Consider the following 13,249-nt stretch of genomic DNA (forward strand, 5'->3'; position numbering starts at 1 on the left):
GGTTATATATTGCTTATTACAGTGCCATGCAGTTACTGCACGTGCCATGGAGCTTACCTGGTGGAGAGCTGTCCAAAGGTATCTTTGAAGGTGAGTGACATCAGCAACAGTGCTATAGGAGGGATAAGGGACGTGTAGTACATGTGAATGTCCACAAAAGCAGGTATCAATGGAGACACACACATACTCTCAGGGAAACACACGCATTATCACAGTTGGCAGGATCAGGATTTGAATCCCTACCTAACTAGTTTGTTATATTACAGTATTGCACAGTTATCACAAGCGCCAGAAAGCTTAGATGGTTAACACATGGCGAAAGAGTTATTTAAGGTGAATGACATCAGCAGGTATGCTAAAGTATGACAATGGGAGGTATAGTGAGTTTGAATGGCTTCAAAATAATTTATCTCCACACACACACACACACACACACACACACACACACACACACACACACACACACACACACACACATTTGCCAGTACTGATATTCATAAGTTCATTGTTTCACAGGTGTGCTAGGTGAATGGGCCTAGGGCATCAGGCCACATGATGATGGTCTCCAGTGTGGCTCAGGGGTGTATTCACTGGAGTGGTCCCCACAGGTGGATATTGTATTCACCATCCACTCATCTGGGTTACTGTTGTGGGTGGCCAGTGATGTGCACTGCTTCCCATGTATGTGATCTATATTCTATAACATGGACAGTATCTGGGTTGTGCACATGTCCCACATGCATGTTCTTTGATGTGTGGAAATGTACTTGAGGTCTCTGGGGCATGTTGTGTGTACAGATTGTTCTCTTCTGATGTAGCATTCCTGACCTCATTTGGGGAGACCTGGCTATGGAACTGAGGTTGTGCTTGCATCTGGATAGACAGCATGATACAGGTATACAGTGGAGTTAATGGCGTCTGTCCATACAGAGCATGTGTATAAGGCAATGTATTCCTTTGTGGGTTACATTTGCAGACTCTACAGTTGTTGCAGGCATCCAGTGGGGAACATAGCAAAAGGACCACTGTAAGCATTTATTTGCCTACAGTAGGGATGGAACAGGGTGCCATGTCCTTTTACTTGCTGGATAACACACATTCAGAAGATGGTACACATCACAGTACTTTCTGATGTCAGTGGCACTGTTGTGTTCAACAGGCATGTAGTCCACTGCAATCACACCGTGGTTACTATCTGTGAGACAATTTGCAGGGAAGTTCCAATATAGTGGTTGTTACCTAGCCAAGTGTGTTTGTGTATGAGACATGGTTGGAGAGTGTTCTCTGAGTAATACAAGGGTTGCCTATATTATTCACCAATCCATAATTTCACACGTAAGGCTATGGATTGTCTACACCAGCCTATCCTAGTGTTTGACATCTGTTGTCCTTGTAAGGTGGACATTGTGACATATACTAGGTCCTCAATATAATAATTTAGCAAAACCCACCTCACAATGCATCCTGTTACACAATCACAGCTACCTCCACACAGGATACTGATGACAGATACAAACTTGCCAGTACTGAGATTCAAACCCCTATCTAGCTATATTTTGCTATTACAGTGTACCACATTTTTCACACTTGCCATGGAGCTTATAGGATGGATGTTGTCCCAAGGTACTTCTAAGGTGAGGAACATCACTAGTCCTTGTAAATACTGGCATTGGTTGATGTAGTGGGTGAGAGATCCCAAAAATAATTTTCCCCGAAACACGCATTTACCAGGGATGAGGTTCAAACTTACATCTGGCAATCTTTATGGACCATTATGTCATGCATTTGCCACATGCACTACTGACCTGACAGGGTTTAGGGTTGGCAACAGGTACTTGTAAGGTGGATGATATCTGCAGGACTGTTAAAGTCAGGTTCTGCAATGTGCACTGGCTGTAAATGGGGCCAAAATCTTTGAGGTACACACATACATACGTACACACACAAACACTTGCCATGGATGAGATTCAAACCCATACCTGTATAGTTACTACTACCACATTGTTCCACATTTATGGCATGCGCCATGGAGCTTTTTGGGCTGGCCCTTATCGAAAGGGGTATTTCAAGGTGACTCACATCAGCAGGCTTGCTAAAGTAGGGCAATGTGAGGTGTAGTGAATGGCCTCAAAATCACTAATCTTTACACATACGCACAGTTTCCATGTCTAGGATTAGAACTCTTACCTAACTAGTATGTTACACTACAGCATTATACAGTTATCGCACGCACCATGAAGCTTATAGGGATGGCCTTTCTCCAAAGGTGTATTTAAAGGTGACTGACATCAGCAGGCTTTCTAAAGTAGGGCAATGGGAGGTGTAGTGACTGTGACTGGCCTCAAAATCATTAATCTCTGCACGCACACACACACACACACACACACACACACACACACACACACACACACACACACACACACACAGTTGTCATGTCTGGGATTAAACTCCTATCTAACTAGTATGTTACACTATAGCATTACACAGTTATCACACATGCCACAGAGCTTATAGGGTTGGCCCTTCTCCAAAGGGGTATTTCAAGGTGGCTGACATCAGCAGGCTTGCTTAAGTAGGGCAAAGGGAGGTGTAGTGACTGTGAATGGCCTCAAAATCATTAACCTCTACACACGCACAGTTTCCATGTCTGTGATTAGAACTCCTACCTAACAAGGATGTTACAGTACAGCAGGACACAATTATCACACACACCACAGAACTTATAGGGCTGCACCTTCTCCAAATGGGTATTTCAAGGTGACTGACATCAGCAGGCTTGCTAAAGTAGGGCAATGGGAGGTGTAGCAACTGTGAATGGCCTCAGATTATCAACTGCTACACACACACACATATACACACACACACACACACACACACACACACACACACACACACACACACACACACACACACACACACACACACAAGTTTCACAATTGCAATGTCTGGGATTAGAACTCCTACCTAATGAGTATGTTATACTATAGCATTATGCAGTTAACACACGTGCCACAGAAATTATGGAGCTGAGAATTGGCCTGAGGGTTATTTCAAGGTGATTGACATCAACATGAGTACTAACATGAGTTATGGGAAGTGCAGTGTGTATGAATGGGCCATTAACCATTTCTCTGGAAACATACACACAACACTCAGTCACACACAACTTTACATTTGACAGGACTGGGTATACAAATGCTAGATGAATACTGATTTGTACTATCATGTTACACAGTTATCACAAGCACCACAGGCACTATAGGGCTGAGGGCGACCAAAAGCAAATGTCTACAGTGATAGACATTGGCACATTATGTGATATTGGCCAATTGGATGTATGGTAGGTGTGACAGGCCTCATGATGGCAATCTCTTTGTCACTGTCTGCCTCTCTCTTCCCCGCATCTCTGTGTATGTATGTTTGACCTATCATAGTGTGTCGGCCTTGGATATGTGTGAGTATTCATACCCGATGTGTGTGCAAAGCATGAATGGTGTGCAATGTGGTGTGTGTGTGTGTGTGCAGACATCTGTGACTGACAGATATATATAGTCCACTGTTGTTGTCAGACATTGGCTTCATTTCTCTAAGTGTAGGAGCATTCCCAGTATGACCTTCTGTATTGAGTGTGTGAATCCATTCCAGGTAAGTTGTACTCCAGTGCAGGATTTTTTGTTCTACACCTACAGCTAGCAACCTGTTTCTGTTGGATATCCGTAGATAGGTTGACAATATAGAGTCACAATGGGCGAAAAATAGTGGGATACTGTAACTATTGTGTATGTGCTGCTTGTGTTACATGGTTGGTGTTAGCAGAGATATTCAGACATGTACTGTTTTACACTGTGATGTATTATGTCATCAATTACTGACAGATATACTTATTTGCTCACAGTTATTTCCTGGGAAATACAAGATGAATGAAGCTGTGTCCAGTATTGTGGTCTGCAGCCTACATAGTCTTGCACACTCATGCCATTCTGGAGGGGCAGCTGCAGACACTTGCTGATGGATCTGTATAAATGGTCCAGCACCTTGGTACTGTGGTGGCTGAGGATCCCGTGCTTGTACATCTATTGACATAACAGAATGGTCATATCCTGATGTGGCCATACCTCTCAGCTGTACAGATTCAACCAGGTTACCCAGAGGCAGGGCTCATATATCTGGTCAGTTCCTCTTCACATTGTGGTTTATGAGTGGGTTTGTAGCCACCCATTACTTGGGTTTGCAGGCAGGGGTAGTATGGGCAAATATCAGAGTTTCAGACATCACACACTCCATGGTGTCCATGATTCTACATCCCCCACTCTGTTATTCTATGCTCTTCCTAACATTATGCGAGTGATATCTGCAAAGTATCCCTATAGTTGCCCCTTCATCCCAGCGTTAGTTAAGGGTTGGTCCACAGTTCATGCAGTAGGACATGGTGGGCATGCTACTGGGATTTGTTGACATGACCTTGCATTTGTGTTCTCTGGACTGTGCTATGTTGCTAGTTGGGACCTCATGAGATAACATACATTGGCAGTACATGTGAGGAACAGGCCTTTGACAGAGGACTGTAGGGCATTTGATAGTGATGCAGGCCATCTGTAGCAGGCCAGTGCATTCTGTCACTCCTACAGTCCAAGGCTGCAGGCCACTGGATTCCCCTGGGGTGACAGGGTAAGTGTGCAACGTGTTAATGGCAATAGTTCCTGCCTATATTAATCCATTGGTCTGGATGCAGGCAGGGTGCTGCTTACAGCTAGGGACACACCTGCATGGGACACCTCTTCATTATGCTGCATTCTGTGGGTATTCCCATACAGAAGTGGGGGTCATATTGTACTCATTCCCAACAGCAGGGATATGACCTGTGATAAATGCGTGGATGATGGTGGGGTGAGCTGAGTGCATGTGTGATATGGAAGCTTCTTGCAGCTAACTCACAAATATACCTGGGGCATTCCACTTATGCTGCCTTGTGCAGGGACATAGGCTGTCTCTCATTACTTCATAATTGTGCCTTTTGTGGTCTGCCAGTGATTGGCCAGCCTACATTAGTATTCCATACTACACAGACAACTAATGTGCTGCTAACCTGTATGTCGAATTCCAAAGGTGTGTGCAGTTGACAGTTACATTTTATGTACTCTGTCTAGGGTATTTCCACCTGTGTACTGTGTGTATGTTTGGGCCCACATTCATGGCATGTCCATCTTTCAGATGGTGACAGATATTGACATCTGAACAATGAGTATGGATGACTGCTGAATTGGGTCTTGCTGGGATGCATTGTGTTTGGCACTGCAGCTGTCAGAACATGGCCCTATCATCAACAGCACTGGCCATAGACCACCGTGACACATCCCTCCATGCCTACATGCTGAGTGGTGCTTTAAAGTGTATGTGCATGCAGTCTACAGCACCCACTACTTCAGGGTATTCTGCTATTTGGTGGAAGAGATGCATATTGCTGGTCAACGCCTCATGGGTGTAGAGGAAATATATGTGCTCACCAGCATGTGCTGACATGGCATCCAGAAACTGGTGGAGTACCCTGAATGCTGATGCCTGGGAGATCCCCATGATATCCCCAGTTGCCCTTTGGAAGGTACCTGTGGCTAGCATTCTTAAGCCTACACATACCTTGGTATCCACTGGGATGGGTTCCCCTCTGTTGGTTCTGTGAGTGAGGCATGGCCGGCTCAGCTCAACAATTTGCTGTAGGATGTCCCTATCCACCCTATAGTGCTCCACTGTCTCCAGCTCCTGTAGCCCCTGGTAGGTTACCCTGGGTCTATACATTCTTCTCCTTCTCCTCACTGTGGGTTGGTCATCAGCATTCTCAACCTCACCACCCTCAGCCTCTTCCACATATTGATGTATGAGAGCAACAGCAGCCCCTATCATTTTGTTAGTTTTGTCAGGCAAAATTTCCCCATCTGTGTACACCGGTGGTATAGAGTTTGTTGGAAAAACAGAATGAAAGGTGTTTGCATAGTTTATAGTAGTGTGCTGGGCTGGGCTGCTGCCCATGTAATTGGCTGATTCTGATACATTTCACTTGCTAGCTATGCTAGTTCTCCTTGATTCCCTTCCCATTGCCTTTGTTTTTAAGCCCCGAGATGAGCCGTGCATACCCAGTGCTCAGATGTGAACAGCGCTGCTATTCCTGTTTTTTTTTTTTTTTTAAAACCCGGTGTGTGGTGCGTACACCCATTTAGGCAGTGTAAACACTGCTAGGGCTAGGCAGCCTCAGACACACACCACACACCCCTTCCTTAACTGTGCTTAGCTAAGGGCAAACATGGGCCACAGAGCTCTAATAATCTTACAGCATGCATGACACTCCCTCTTATGAGGTCATCTACCTCTTATGCTTATACCATGGTGTTGTTGCACCTAAACGGTTGGGTGCATGCTAACACTGAGGGGAAATCTGTGATTCAGTATCAATCCCCTCATCCCCTCATTTGCATAAAACTGACTGCTAATGCATGGTTACAAAACTGACACTCAGCCTCCCCCCTTAGCAGGCACTATTCCATGGTATTGTTGTCTTATGCATGTCATTGACTATTATGGCAGAATGCTGATATTGGTTTAAAAGCTTATTTCAAACTTTTTTTTCTTATTTTCAGGCTGTTTCCGTTTGTGCACCACTGCCCTAAGCTTAAACGGCTGAAATCAGCCAAAAAAAAAAATAAAAGTTATTTTTTATAATTTTGCAACTATTTACCATGCCAGTGGACATATATTTGGCCATTGCCATGCCTACTACATTGAAGACATTATTTCTTTGGAGCTGCCATGCCTCCATTTTGTAATTTGCAGAAATATATTTGGTTAGTAGCTGAATACATTTCTGCAGGTCACACTATTCCTGCACAGACGCCTGCCTACTTCCTGGATAGCTAATTCACCTCATTTGGATGGTTTTCACCTGCAAATGGGGTAATTAGCATACAGGGACTGTGCTGGTGTAGGAATAGTGTAGGAGCGCTCCTGCACGTCCTGGGAATTCATTCCTGGATCGCTCAATAGCCATATTGCGTGCAGGAGCTCTTGCACTATTCCTGCACACTGTGCAGAGCTTGCTGAATCCTGGGGAATGTCTAACATTCAAGGGAATGTGATACTGTACCACTCCTAACAGGAACAAGTTATTCTGCCTCTGTGCTCACTGTATGCCAGGCAACCCTGAATGAAGTCGGTAAACTGGAAAATGAATTAATAAACTTCTGTTTTCAATGTATACACTGAATGATGAAAACAACAACTGGTATGTACTTGGTAAAGGATACAACTATAATCTGACAAATGGCTTGTTTTTACTAGGAAGATAAGTATTTAAAAAAAATGCTGTTAGACAAATGAACAACTGAAAACACTGGCCATTCTGCTTGTCATTACAAGAAAGAATGCTGAATTTGATTTAAGGAGGAGAGAAAAAAGAAGTTTCAGACAGTGTACACTGCTTCTAGCAAATAGTATATATCCTTCATATTTAAGGTTCTTGTGTACTTCTTCCACAGTCTTCTTTCTGACTGCTTGACATATATCTTTTAATCCTTGCCAGCATTTAATCCTTACAGGAGATTGCTGCAAAGGTCTTAACCACAAGCTTCTACTTCTATCTGCTTCTCCCATCACTGTCAAATAATTTTATTAGCAATGTCATGGTCTTTGAGGAGTTCTTTTGAAGGATTTATTCTTTGATTGTTGAGGCTGTGGAAAGTTCAACAACTTTATAATAAATATTCATGCGGAGCACAAACTGAAAAAAAATATTTATTCATGAGTGCTCAGCGACGTCAACGCGATCCTGGGTGTTAGGTGGGGTTTGGGCGGGGCTTGCTCCTGTGCATCTGGGGTGTTAATACGCTTCAACAAAGCGAGGGATTCATTATAATTTTAGGATCACTACTTCAGTAAAAGCTGAAACAGCAATTGCAAAGCACAGAAGAAAGGCTCTGTTAAAGAAACACCTGGCCAAAAGCTATAATGCCAGCATCCTGAAGGACGGAAGGCTGGAAAGAAGAATGTCAGCAGCAATACCAGGCGATGTAGTCCAACAGTATCAAAAAGGTTCCATGACAACAACATAGCGCATGCTGAACATCCACTGACAGCAAAGCAATTGGACACGGCATACATCCCTCACATGCAGTGACTCCCTACAGTGCTGTACGTTTCCCGGTTGCCCTGTTTATGAATCTCTCTCCTGTCATTATATATATATATATATATATATATATATATATAGAGAGAGAGAGAGAGAGAGAGAGAGAAAGAGACTGAGATGGACATGCAAGAGGTGAAACCATGAGAATTATCACCCACTGGTTAAAGTAGCAGGAGTATGTGCATGGTACTAAGAATTAGCTCTGTGAGCAAAATGAGATTGCAGACACAGGTATGGTATGATCTGAAAGCTGGACTTACCTGATTGTCTACATGGTCAGTTTTCTGGTACCATGCATTCGTTATTGGTTAAAGCAATACTGGCACATATAAAACAAAAAAAAATTGTCATCAAATCTTGCATTGGTGCAGCTGTATGTGGCCAGCATAGTGCATTCACCACTTTATTGCTTTATTTATTTATTTTGTTTTACATTTGTTGTCCGGGATAGTCCGGCAGGATACATGTCCATTTTCAGCGGAGGCCCGGGGAGAAAAGCTCCATGCTATATAGAGCATACATATTACAAAGACTTCATCATATATACATATAACATTTTACAATTTCCATACAGACAGTCATTCTTTTAAATGGATATAACATCACATTCGTTCAATGATTCAATACAGAGCTACTGGATTATTAACCAAATAACTAAGATATAGTTACTTAGAGGCAAGAAGTCCTCAAACAGTTGCACAATTAAGGGGGTGGGAGGTAGTCAAGGGTAAAGCAAGGACATAGCCATTGTGTTTTCAAGAACTGTATAAGATTTTTCTTGAATTGGGGTAATGAGGGCTCTGATGTTAGATCAGCAGGAAGTGTGTTCCATGTTTTGCCAACCAAGTTGGTGAACAGCGCCTCCCCTGCTGAGTTGTTAGATTTGAAAGTGTAAACTAACATTTTGTTGGCGTATCGGAGAGACCTGAAGTTCTGGTAGTGGGGGTGATAAGGCTTTTAAGAACAGGAGTGTGTTGAGGCTGGTAGAGAGTTTTATGGGCAACAACTAGTTGGTTGACCTTAAGTAGATTAGGTAGTTCTATCCACCCAAGTTGATTAAGGCTGAGACAGTGGTGGGTTCTATAGGCTGTACCAGTGGCAAATCTGGCAATGTGATTATAGCAGCTCGCATATTTGTTCAAGTCAGTTTTACTCAAGTTTGTGAATAGGGGGGAGGCATAGAGAAGGGAAGAAAGTAGGTGAGTGTGGACAATAACAGTCCTAGCTAGGGGAGCTAGGAAGGGTTTAGTCTTGTAGAGAGAACCAAGCTTTTTATTAACTGTTTTAATCGTATGGATAATATGCAAGTCAAACTTAAAGTTATCATCAACTATTACACCTAGGAGCTTGGTCGAGGGATCTGGAGAAATAATGGTGCCATTGTTAGATGTTATGGTGAAGGTTGGTCCAGTGGACCTTTGAGATGGGGAGAACAGTAGCAACTTAGTTTTGTTGTGATTTAACATGAGACAGCGATTAAGAAGCCAATTTTCAACTGTATTAAAAGCATTTTGGGATAAAGACTGCAACTCAGTTGGGGATGTGGCTGAGCATATGAGTCGAGTCAGTTATGGAGCTATGGAGTATGATACATTTTTGAGTGCTTCCATATACAGTAGGTGTCTTCATCCTTGTGTTCCCCAATAGTTTTTAGTCATTCCTCATGTACATAGCTGCAGCAACTGTGTGGATTTCTTTTAATTCCAGCCAGAACTCAGGCATGGACATTGCCCATATAATTTTCTTCTCTATACAGGACTTCAGCAACAGAATGTAACTCCAACTGCCGCTTTCCCAACAAGCACTGGAGGCCATTCTGCCACACTTCAACAAAATTCTGGCTGCATGTCAGACCCCTTGGCACAAATATCAGTGATTTACCAGCACTCAGGGGGATAGTCAAGATCAAGTCAGTGCACTCTAGAGGAATAAGTGCCATACCTATGTTTCTGATCCAGTACAAAGGCCATACCTATGTTGTCCTCAAAGTATGTTAGTAATGGATCTGCTGATGTAAAACTGAGTCCCTTGGCACTGAAAATGCACCAGGTACCTTCTTTGGTGTGGGGAATGCATTGGTTACTAAACTGTTCCCATTAATCTGGAAGCATATATCAGATCAATATAGGCTAGCCATGCCATGGCATTGCATCTTATGCCATACATATTGTCTGAAATGAAAGAGACTGCCTTTAGGCTGAGGCAATGGCAGGTTCGCATTAATACTGTGTATAACTTCACTTCAGAAGTCAGACATCACATATGTTGGCTATGTTCTAAACTTGTTTTCCTCAATTAACTCCAGCAACATAATACACATCATGTTATAGGTGTGCAGTGTTTTATGACTTATCAGTCCACATACCAATGAGAAATAATTGGAACAGCTGTTTATGTTCACCCTACCATGTATGGTATATAGTTGTCATATGATATAGCCCTTCATCACAAAAGTGCAATCGACCATCCACTGTATCGCTTGGATGAGCTTGGACATGTTGTCCACAAAAATCAGGAGCAACACCTCCACATCAGACTCTGCATCACAGGTATATCTATATATATTTTAATGCAAAAACTCTCTTTGAGTGACCACTGTGTTAAGTGTCACAAAATGTGCCCCACTCTGTCCTGGTGAACTATGAGAGCATCCTTTCACACTTGACAAATCCTGCAGATTAGTGCTGTTCTACTTTGAATGCTATGTACAAAATCACTATCCATGATACACTGATATCTTTCAGAACTCAGTGTGGTAGAGTGCTACTTCCTGTTGCCCTTATCCTTAGTCTTTCAGTCAAGCCATACATTTCCACTTCAACAACATCTTTGTGATGCTGGTGACATGTGGAGCACAGGAATTCCTCCTCATCAGCCATTGCTGTGTTAACACCCTTCCAAGTTAGCTTTGTTTACATTTATATTTGTATGCCCAGTAATTCCTTGATTTCATCATCTTTTTTGAGCATACACATAAACATAGCCATCTGTGTGTAGCAGTTTCTTACTGATATGCAGATACCCATGCACATGTCCAATTGTCCCGAGGGTGGATGTCCTATGTTTCCAATACTTTCAATGTTGTCAGTCTTGTCAGTTAGGCTTGTTACCATTTTGAATTCTTGGTTAGGTATTAAATGCCCTGCTGTAGGCTATGAAGCCTTTGCTTAGAGACGTTACCCTGGCTGTACAGATGGACAGTACCATGTATGCTATCAATGTTTTAGTTGTCTTTTCTGGCAGTGGTAATATGACATACATGATCACTTGTGGTGCTTATTGTTTCATTGTGCTTTTTTTTTACTACTACTGACATTGCCCTCTGTGAGCCATTGTTTGGGGATATTCAACCTTTTGGTAACACCACCTGGTGCATTCCCTCTTGGTCTGTCCTCTGATGCATCTTTTGTTCTTTGGGACCTTGAAATTTCTTCTCCTTTGCTTTTGCCATACCCAGCTTTCCTCTTTCTATCCATCCATTCCTTTCATCTTTGATTTTATGGTATCTCCACATGCTTCACTCTTCTGGTATCTCCTTGAGCTTTGCTGTCTGTGTCTTTGCCTCATTATTCCCTCAGCTTTCATTTTGCTGTTATGATGCTGCCATTTTCCTCTTTCTACCTTTTCATTCCTTTAGGCTTCAGTTTTCCTCTATTACTCTTTCTGGCATTCACTCTACATTATATCCCCAGAGGGAGCAACTAGATACCATAGATACATTCAATTTAAGTGCCTTCATGTTTCTGGTACAGTACGGGCATGGAGGGGGGGACAGGATCAGTAGACACCAAGGGCTATGCTACCATTAAGTGCATAATGGCACAGATATCACTAGGAGGTATGGTTATGGGGAAACGCGTGACACCAGTAAATTCTATTCTTGCTAAAATGGCACTTAAACTGCTTTGGTGTTCACATGGGGCACACTAGCCACCAGGGCAACTGCAATTTTGTCATAATGGCACTTAAACTATTATGTTGATCATGGGTTGGAGGGAACGACAGGAGGGAAGACAAGTTGGGGGGCAGGTATAGAGATTGTGGTAGTGTGTGTGTGTGTGTGTGTGTGTGTGTGTGTGTGTGTGTGTGTGTGTGTGTGTGTGTGTGTGTGTGCCCACGCACATGCACATGTGTTTGGATGTGTACTTGTATGTGTGGGAATGCCGATGCCTACATGAGTAGCAGCTCAACATGAGCATCTGTTTGCTACTACAATGTGTAGGTCAGCAATGATCTGCATGTCTTGGTAGTAACTGAGATTTATTGACATGCAAATTAGTCAATAATGAGGTCTTACCTCATCATGGCTAACATCGCTGAATTATATGTTACCTCATCATGAGAGTAGGTCCTTTTTAGTGTGAGTCACATAGCTTGCACTAGGCCCTTTTATGCATTCAGAGGCAATGACTAGTCCCAAGATAGAAGAATTCAAACTGACATTTGAATCAATAAAAAAATAAAATAAAATAAACTTTATTAATCAGAGTAAGAATGCTGACAATGAAGAACTTGTAAATTTCAGCTATTGTCATAATCCCTGTCATCAATTTCACTTTTTAACACAGTCACAATTTCATTAAAAGTCTTTTGGCTGGTATTTACCTTGCAGTTCTTAACATTGAGACTTTAATAACATTCCTTTTCATTAACCTCAGGTGCATACTACTAGCATATAACAATAAACTGCCTTTTTATCACCTTTCAGTAAAGGCAAGATTCCAACTTAATCTCTTCTTTTTATAGCATGGTACTTGTAAACTCTATCCAATCACTGCTGGACTAAATGAAAAAAAATGTAAAGAATACATGTTATTAATACAAATATTTAAAGCATTCAGTTGATCACTGTTTCATCCCATCAATAAAAATGACATCAATAAAGTAAAAATAAAATTTACTTTGACAAACTGATTGAAACTATATTCATATACTTACTTGGCCATATTCCATAACACCTACACTAAGTGTACACACAATCTGTATTCAAGAACATCTCTAACACATATTTTGTACTTTCTAGTCATTCAGAAAGATTATAATGTATACATGTAGTCTACACTTTGTGGTAACCTT

The sequence above is a fragment of the Protopterus annectens genome, chromosome 10.part0 (genome assembly GCF_019279795.1).
Source record: "Protopterus annectens isolate FY-2018-M chromosome 10.part0, PAN1.0, whole genome shotgun sequence".
NCBI classification, from domain to species: Eukaryota; Metazoa; Chordata; order Ceratodontiformes; family Protopteridae; genus Protopterus; species Protopterus annectens.